General features: G+C 40.8%; 1 long non-coding RNA gene across 1 annotated transcript in view; it reads right to left on the bottom strand.

Annotated features, from left to right (window-relative positions):
• Positions 1-227: 227 nt before the first annotated feature.
• Positions 228-9,440, bottom strand: part of LOC144601006 (uncharacterized) — a 38,695-nt gene continuing 29,482 nt past the window's right edge. Inside the window, exons 2-3 of the long non-coding RNA XR_013548212.1 lie at positions 8,299-8,343; positions 228-298 (exon numbers count right to left, since the gene is read on the bottom strand). This is a non-coding gene — a long non-coding RNA (uncharacterized LOC144601006). The remainder of the gene's footprint in view (positions 299-8,298; positions 8,344-9,440) is intronic.

Here is a 9,440-nt window from a genome sequence, read left to right on the forward strand (position 1 = left end):
AATGAGAGATATAGACGGTGATGTGGAGAGATAAAGAACAATGAATAAAAGACGTGCAAAAAGGTAACGATGATAAAGGAAACAGGCCATTGTTAGCGGTTTGTAGGGTGAAAACAAGAAGCTAGTGCGACTTGGGTGGGGGAGGGATAGAGAGAGAGAGAGGGAATGCCAGTGCTTTGAGAGAAATCAATATTCATACCACTGGGCTGTAAGCTGCCCAAGCAAAATATGAGATGCTGTCCCTCCAATTTGTGTTTAGCCTCACTCTGACAATGGAGGAGACCGAGGACAGGAAGGTCTGTGGAGGAATGAGAAGGAGAATTAAAGTGTCCGGCAACTGAGAGATCAGGTAGGTTCAATGGGCTGAGCGAAGGTGTTCTGCGAAATTATCGCCCAGTCTATGTTTGGTCTTGCTGAAGTATAAGGTTTAAACCAGCATCTGCAGTTCCTTCCTACACATGAATCCATAGGTTGCAGGTTGCAGCAGTTGAAATGATTGTGCAGGTACATTTTTAAAGGGAGAAGTTTTTTTTGCTTCAATCACTCATGAAGGCAGAGATTTCCAAACCTCCACCATTCTTTGAATGAAAATATTTTCCTTGCACCCCCGAAAATATTAATATCTCTGTCCTCTAACTATCTACGTTTCTGTTAAGGAAAATAGGTTTTGTGTTCATTCTTTCGCAGCCTTGCATTCTTATTTATAAACTAAAACTCTCGTTTGTTTGTTCCTGAACTACAGCCAAAACGGTACATGATAGCACGACAATTTTAGGCCCACCTTACTCACCGTCGTCCCTTTGGAGCTAATGGCAGGTTTAATTGAAATTGGTGTTATATTTTAAAAGTTATTCACATTTTAAAGTTTAAATCTTTCTCCTAGGAACGGAGAGGAAAAGGAGGGAGGGAGGGAGGGAGGGGACGAGGGAGGGAGGGGAAGAGGGAGGGGGAAGGGAGGGAGGGGAGACGAGGGAGGATAAGGGGGGTTGAGGGGGATGGAGAGGGTGAGGGGAAGGGGGAGGAGGAGGGAAGGGGAGCGGAGGGGGAGAGGGGAGGGGGGAGGGGGGTGGAGGGAGGGGGGAGGGGGAGGGTGGGGGAGGAGAGGGTGCTTCGCCAATGCAGGAGAGGTTTGGGCCCAAAAGGTCCACTTGATCTAGTATTCAAATAAATGTTTGAATCATCTGCTGAAGTGCCAAAGAAAGGTACTCCAGATACTGTTAAGTCACATCTACTAAAAAGGAACATCAAAGCTCAAATAATCTAATTTTGATTACTGTCAGGTTAGGACCATAGAGCAAAGCTGAATCTGGGTTAAAATTCCATTATAGTCACAATCAGGCTCCGATTTGAAAAGTGTCCCACCGTTTGTGTTTTATATTGCATGGAGTATGATGCGAGGCATTTTAAAATTGGTTAAAAACAGCAGTAGTGGAGTTTGATTAAAGCATTTAGAAAGTGTGAGTCCTCACATCTGCACTTGTAGTTTAAGAGCTGGGGAGGCCGAGCCCATGTGCGTGCAGGAGAATCAAAGGCGAGCAGCATAAATAAGAAACTGTCTGGAACCGATGCTGGATGTCGTGTTATCAGACTAGGATCTGCAGTATAAATGATTTACAAGGATGAGACCAGAACTGAGAGGTTATAGCTATCAGAAAAGATTGAACGAGCCGGGACCCCTCTCTCTGGAAGGTTGACCTGATAGATGTTTTTTTAAGATAATGAAAGTTCTTGATAGGGTAAAGGTAGAGCAGACTTCCACTTGTGTGAGAGAGATCAAAACTGGGTGTTATAAATAAAAGTAATAAATACAATAGGGAATTTGGGAAAAAGGACTTCATTCAGAAAGGGGTAAAGATGTGGTACCTGATGCTACAACTGAATAGTTGAGGCATGTAGCATAGCTGTATTTAAGGAGGAGCTGGACAAACAAAATATTAATAAAGTCATGCTGATGAAGTACAATGAACGAAAGTCTGAGGAGGCATATGGATCACCAACATAGGTATGGACAATTTGGGCTGAATGACTTCTATCTATTCTATATATTCTGCACCAAGATAACATTAATTGCCTTCAAAATTCAGGTCCAATATTTGAATCAGAAAACATATTTATACTTTTGAAGGATTTTCCTTAAAATCAAATGTTTGAATCTAATTTCAATGACTCAATGGTACTTTATTCTCAATGATCATCTTATCATAGCCAGCCTCGTGGTTACTTCGCAGATAGAAACAAAAAGCTGGAGTAACACTGCGGGTCAGATAGCATCTCTGGAGAAAAGGAATTGGTGACGTTTCGGGTCAAGACCCTTCTTCAGACTGGTGTAACTTCAACACACAGTCCTATTTTCATGCAATGCTTGTCATGCCTTTGTTTTAAACTGGCTTTTACATGCAATTTGAAGATGTTCAGATTATTAGTTTCTTCTCCTCAAGTTCAGCTGGCAGACATGGGGAACAATGTCTGGGACCTTCCATGTAAAAGACAGTTTTCTTATCCAAACTGCAGAGTTTCGCCGTTTGTTGGGATGTTTCCCAGTTCCAGGTGAGGGAATATGTTTCAACATCTGCTCTGGTAATCTCGAGTCTCAGGACAATTGTACTCCACCACTGGGCTGCTTATGGAGGTTGGTGGGTAAACTTGGATGTCTTAGGCTGGGTGGTCAGATCACTGTGTCCATGCTGGACAATAATGTTAAAGGCGTTAATATAATAAATTCAATTATTTTTGTGTAGGAAGAAACTGCAGATGCAGGTTTATACTGAAGATAGTATAATCTTCAGTATAAGATTACTTATACTGTAAGTAATAGTATATTACTTGCTGGAGTAACTCAGCAGGTCAGGCAGCATCATTAGAGAAAATTAATATGTGTAGGAATGAACTGCAGATGCTGGTTTATACCGAAGATCGACACAAAATCCTTCAATTTGTTTTTAATGAGTTTCTATTATTCTAAAATGTTCTAAGCTTTTTCATTTCTTTAATATTTGTAAAAATGTTAAAACATTTTATTTGTATTTGTAATAGTCCTTGGATGTCTTTGGAAGTTTGTAACATTCACAAGTACCTAATCCCTGAGATAGCTTTAACAACATTGGGGATGGGGCTTGAATAAATTTCAAAGCAATTTCAGGGGCAGGGTCTGGCTTTTAAAATTAGAGATCAAATCTTGGGTTGTCTTGATAAGTTTGATGTAAAAAGAATGTTTCTTCATTTAGTTTAGTATAGAGAAACAGCGCGGAAACAGGCCGTTCAACCCATCGAGTCCGCACCGACCAGCGATCCCCGCACATTAACACTATCCTACACACACTAGGGACAGTTTACATTTTATACCAAGGCAAAAAACGTTCATGCCTGTACGTCTTTGGAGTGTGAGAGGAAACCGAAGATCACTGAGAAAACCAACATGGTCTCGGGAAGAACATACAAACTATGCAGACAGCACTCGTAGTCAGGATTGAACCAGGGTTTCCGGTGCTGCAAGCGCTGTAAGGCAGCAACTTTACCGCTGCGCCACCATGCCACCCACAATTCAGCAGTACAGTTTATATCTTTAGCTTTTCTGACCAAGTACTAGTAACAATATTGTTTGCATTGATAATGTGCATAACGATTAACTCAAAAACTAAAGTTAAATGTTCCTACTCTGGGAATGTAGCATATTTTAGGAGTCCAAATACGAACAGTACAGCCATCCTGCACTGCTGTGATTACATGTCTCACTCATCCTCAGCCAGAATAGATCAAACATATTTTACCTCAGTAAAATGTATTTCATATTGTGCATCAAAATAAAATGCAAATTAAAATTAATTTACAACTTTGCTTAATCAAAGAGCCCATCTTTACACCCGCACTGAAATCATTATTGTGACAGGATTGTTGCGTTTTAAATCAATTAAATTGCCAATTAAGAAATCTGTGTCTCTCCACATTCCTCTACACCGATTTTCTGCTCATCAATGGAAAGTACACCAAGCCAGTTAAAAGACACAGCAAGTAAATAAGTGTGCTTCTTGGAACTTAATGGTCAAGATCACCAGGGTTTTGTGCACGAGCTTGTTCTGTTCTATGTTGCAGTGAGGGGTGTAAGGGGCAGCATGTTTCTGAGCTAATGAATGGAATCATAATGGGAGGATTCTAGTTTTGGTTTGTGATCCATGCTGCACACTGTGTGTGTGTGTGTTGTATCAAATGGTACAGGTATCTCACAGTGCAGATGAACCACCTGCACTCAGGTCTGCTAGATGGGTCATGAGGGATAACCAAATGGGTATTCGTTGTCATCTACAAAACTCTATCCCTTCATCAAGGGAGCATGTCAAATCAAGCCTAGTTTGGCTGGAAAGGGTAAGAGAAATGCTTATTTGAAGATATTTTTAAAAATACGGAAGATTGAACATTTATCTCCGTATTGAAAGAGTTAACCAAATACGTTTTTGCTAGTAAATGATTTTAACTGTGCGGAAAATGGTTTATTTATTTTAAAAAGCTACACCACTCTGGAAGAACAATTTTCAGTGTAAAGAATATCCTCCAGAAAGCATGTAAGAAATCATTTAAAGGTCTGTTTCTCAAGAGGAAATATTCCCATCTGTGGCCTTCAAAAGCAGCCTGCTGGAGACTGACAATTTCAGTTCTTCTGGCCAGGAAAAGGCTGCTTCGTTGAGGTATCCAGTGGATTTCTCTTTAGCTGGTTGGCATTGTAGTGAGGATTGATTGGCATCCATCCTGGCTCTGGTTGCTGCTCCTGGCAGTCTGCCATTGGAAAGTTTAATACCAACAGGGCTTGGATGCCTGAGCTCTGGCTGGTACTGAACCTTTTAATGCATTGGTAGCACTGACAGTAACAATGAGAATTGGGCAAGCTGGTGATTACTGTTCGCTTCAACAGCATCCAACAAAAGGCCTCAGTTGAACAGATTTGAAGTGCCTGTCCCCCAGCAGCTTTGCTTTTTGATGGACACAAATGTAAAAATGTCCTCGCATGAAGGAGGTTTTGAATGAATTATTTTTTGCACAAGGCCAAAGAGATATTGAGTGTGATACAGTGTGGAAACAGGCCCTTTGGCCCAACTTTCCCACACCGACCGACATGTCCCAGCTACAGTAGTCCCACCTTCCTGCACTTGGTCCATATCCCTCTAAACCTGTCCCATCCATGTACCTGTCTAACTGTTTCTTAAATGTTGGGATAGTCCCAGCCTCAACTACCTCCTCTGGCAGCTTGTTCCATACACCCACCACCCTTTATGTGAAAAAGTTACCCCTCAGATTCCTATTAAATCTTTTCCCCTTCACCTCGATCCCCCTACTCTGGGCAAGAGATTCTGAGCATCTACCTGATCTATTCCTCTCATGATTTCATCTGGTCAAAAAAGCCCAGTTATTGTCCCGAAGCACAGAACCATGTACCAATTGCACTGGAAAAGATTCCAAAGCCAACTGAACTGCTTTTTCTGCTTATGTTTATTTTATGTAAAACCTGGCACTTGGCGGGAGAACCAGATTTAATATTACAGGTCAAACATTCCGCTGGAAGGTCATTGGAATGAACTACTTGCTTACAATTTGGTGTGTGACTCACTGTCCATCTTGCCTTCTCCATATCCATAAGGATGAACCTGTCAGTCAAGAGCTATGATAATAATAATAATAATACATTTTATTTATATAGCGCTTTTCATATACTCAAAGACGCTTTACAGAGATTTTGAGAACATAGGGAAATTAATAAATAGATAAATAAGTAAATAAATAAATGAACAGAGAAAGGAGACAGTAGGTGAGGTGACCTTCAGTGGTTGAAGGCAGTACTGAACAGGTGAGACTTCAGCGATGTTTTGAATGTGGTGAGTGTGGGGGAGTCTCTAACGGTTTGGGGTAGTGAGTTCCATAGGGTGGGAGCAGCGATGGAGAAAGCCCTGTCCCCCCAGGATCTGAGTTTAGTCCGGATGTGGGGGGATAGGAGATTGGCAGCGGCAGAGCGGAGGGTGCAGGTGGGAGTGTGCCTGTGGAGGAGGTCGGTCAGGTAGGATGGGGCCAGGTTATGGAGGGCTTTGTAGGTTATGAGGAGGATTTTGTACTCGATTCTCTGGGGGATGGGGAGCCAGTGGAGTTTATAAAGGACGGGGGTGATATGGTCACGGATCGAGGTGTGTGTGAGTAGACGGGCAGCGGAGTTTTGAATGTATTGAAGTTTATTGATGATTTTTGAGGGTGCGCCATAGAGGAGGCTGTTGCAGTAGTCCAGACGGGAGGTGATGAAGGCGTGGATGAGGGTTTCTGCAGCTGTGGAGGAGAGGGATGGACGGAGACGGGCAATGTTTTTGAGGTGGAAGAAGGCTGTTTTTGTGATGTGTTTGATGTGTTTGTCGAAGGAGAGGGTTTGATCAAGGATGATTCCAAGATTCCGGATGTGAGGTGAGGTGGATACTGGGAGACCATCAATGTTGAGGATGAAGTTTTGGGTGGATTTGGTGAGCATTTTTGGACCAATGATGATGATTTCAGATTTGTTGCAATTGAGCTATGATATTCAGGCTCAGCACAAACCTGGACCTTCCCAAGAAAAATATTAGGATGTGGACTTCAATGGCAATGCCATCATTAATTGCTCATTGCTCATTCCCAAATGACCTTCTCAGGCCACATTTAAAAATTAAGCACATTTGTAGGTCCGGCCAGATGAAGTTAAGCAGGCTGATTTTCTGTCTGGAAGGATATTCATGAATCAGATAATGGTTCATGGATATTCATAAAGGGTGATATGGTGATGCAGCGGTAGAGTTGCTGCCTTACAGCGCTTGCAGCATACGAGACCCAGGTTCGATCCTGACTACAGGTGCTTGTCTGTATGGAGTTTGTACGTTCTCCCCGTGACCTCGGGGATCTTTGGTTTCCTCTCACACTCCAAAGACGTACAGCTTTGTAGGTTAATTGGCTGGTATAAGGTTAAATTGTAAAATTGTCCCCAGTCTGTGTGTAGGGTAGTGTTAATGTGCGGGGATTGCTGGTGGGCCAAAGGGCCTGTTTCCACACTGTATCTCTAAACTAAACTAAACTAAACTAAACCTGATATATTTTTATATCAATTCAATAATAATTATTGCCAATGACTTTATACATTTACTATTAATCAATTTTAAATTGCACAGTTGCAATTTGAACTCAATTTGCTGTATTTTTGTCCAAGCCTCTGAACTCAGTTTGGTAAATTAACCAGCGCACCACCACCATATCCAACATATAGCCTATGCTTATAAAATGGCGGAGAACTCTGACAACAAGTAAAGCCAAGCCCCAGCTTCACCATCTGTCAAAGCTATCAATAACTTATATTGTTTCTAAATATGTCTGAGCTTCAGAAGCATGGCATTCAAAAATTATTAAAGACCAAGTTAAAATATGGACATTTATTAAAAAAATTAAGCAAAAGAAAATTAAAACACCCAAAAGCATTTGCAAATAATGTCAAACATTACAGCATAGTTAAAGTGAAATTATTTAACTTTTTTTCACTTTGCTTTCTTGCAGACAATGTTTTCATTCAAAGCAAAAAAGTTTGTGGATCCAGTGCCTGGTTTCTGCACATGACCATCAGGACTAAGGGAAGAACATGAGGTGTAGAAGCAAGAGTATGCCATTTGTCACCCAATAAAAACATGGCTGATATTTTACCTGCGAGACATTTTCCTACATTGACCTTGAATCCTGAATTTCTACCAACATTATTTCTCACTCTCTTGAACATTCACAATTGAACCTTCACAGTCCTCCAAAGATTCATTATCCCTCTGGGTGTGTATCAATTATGTTTCTCTACCCACAGATGCTACCTGATCTGCTGAGTATTTCCAAAACCTTTTGTTATCATTGAAATACTGCTTCCCTTTGCATATGTAAGCACTTATATTATGTGGGGTTTTTTTTACTGTCCACAGACAAAGCATAGCAGAATGTCAGATTCCATCTATTCACCCATTACTGCACAGTTTTTAAACAAATACTATCATCTATAAAGTACTGAAATAAAGTACTCTACTGTTTTCCACAGTTACTAAAAGAAACTGTCAGCGTCTAACTTTCACCAATCAAATCAAACTCAACTCATCAATGGTGGACTTTTCAAGTCAAAACAATTGACATTAAATGGGTCTGTGTACAATGTCTGCATATAAACACCATGCTCCAAAAAAACATACAATTAAACTTGTAATTAATGATGCCTTGTTTGAACACAATTGTAATCCATGTGCAAAAATTAGTAAATTACAAAAAATTACTTACTGCCAAATAATAAAACCAAACGCTGCAGATGCTCAACAGATATGACTGTGGAGAGATAAACAGAATGAATATTTCATGAAAACTCTGGTACTCCCCACATAGATGCTGCCTAACTATTGAGTGGTTCCAACACAATCTGTTTTAATTTAGATTTCCAGCATCCACAGTATTTTGCTTTGTGTATCAATAAGTAGTTTTGGTTCCTATGCCAACTGTAAAACTTCTCTGGAATGCCGAAGGTTTATAGGGAGACCTGATAGAAGTATATAAAATTATAGGTGGCACAGATAGATTAGACCAGGAGTTCCCAAACTTTTTTGTCACGTTTACCCCGGCAACTTTTCGAAAGTAAATTTACCCCATCCTGTTTTGTTCAGTAATTTGAGTTTACACTTCTACCATAATAAAGCAACCGACAAAGGGGAAATTTAAAAATAGTGTTTTTAACATTATTATTTTGTTCAAATTTACCCCCTGGGTAGGCGAAATCTACCCCCTGGGGGTAAATTTACCTCAGGTTAGGAACCCTTGCGTCCCAACCAGTTAGAACCTTTTTTCCCAGGATGCAAAAAATCAAATACCAGAGTGGATAGCTTTAAGGTGAAAGGGGCAATGTTCAAAGTATGTTCGGGGCAAATTTTGAACAGTACCTGGAACTCACTGTCAGAGTTTGTGGCTTAGGAAGGTATGAGAGTGGCATTTAAGAGGCTTTTGAATAGGCACATGGATATGTAGGGTATAGAAGGATATGGACCTTGCGCAGGTAGATAAGAGATGGTTTTGGCATCATGTTGGCATGGGCATTGTGGGCCAAAGGGCATATTTGTGTGCTATACTGTTCTATGATCTACAATTTGTCTCAATTTACAGGTACCAATAGCTAGATCATACACTGTAAATCCTCTGCCTGTTGGAACTTCGAGCAAAGGTGTTGCCCACCAGTTTTACAATTACTCTGGAAGCGTAGTCAAATGCTTCCAGATGATCTTTGAGCAGTAAAAACCTCAGATCTACGCCAACTTTCTTTCAGAATATACTAGAATTATATTCTCTCCTTGTCCTCTCACACTTGGACACTCAGTTTTGGCTCTGCTGAATATAGAAGCTATCAGATAACCACACCAACTTTGACCATTCACACA

The sequence above is a fragment of the Rhinoraja longicauda genome, chromosome 16 (genome assembly GCF_053455715.1).
Source record: "Rhinoraja longicauda isolate Sanriku21f chromosome 16, sRhiLon1.1, whole genome shotgun sequence".
Classification (NCBI taxonomy): domain Eukaryota; kingdom Metazoa; phylum Chordata; class Chondrichthyes; order Rajiformes; family Arhynchobatidae; genus Rhinoraja; species Rhinoraja longicauda.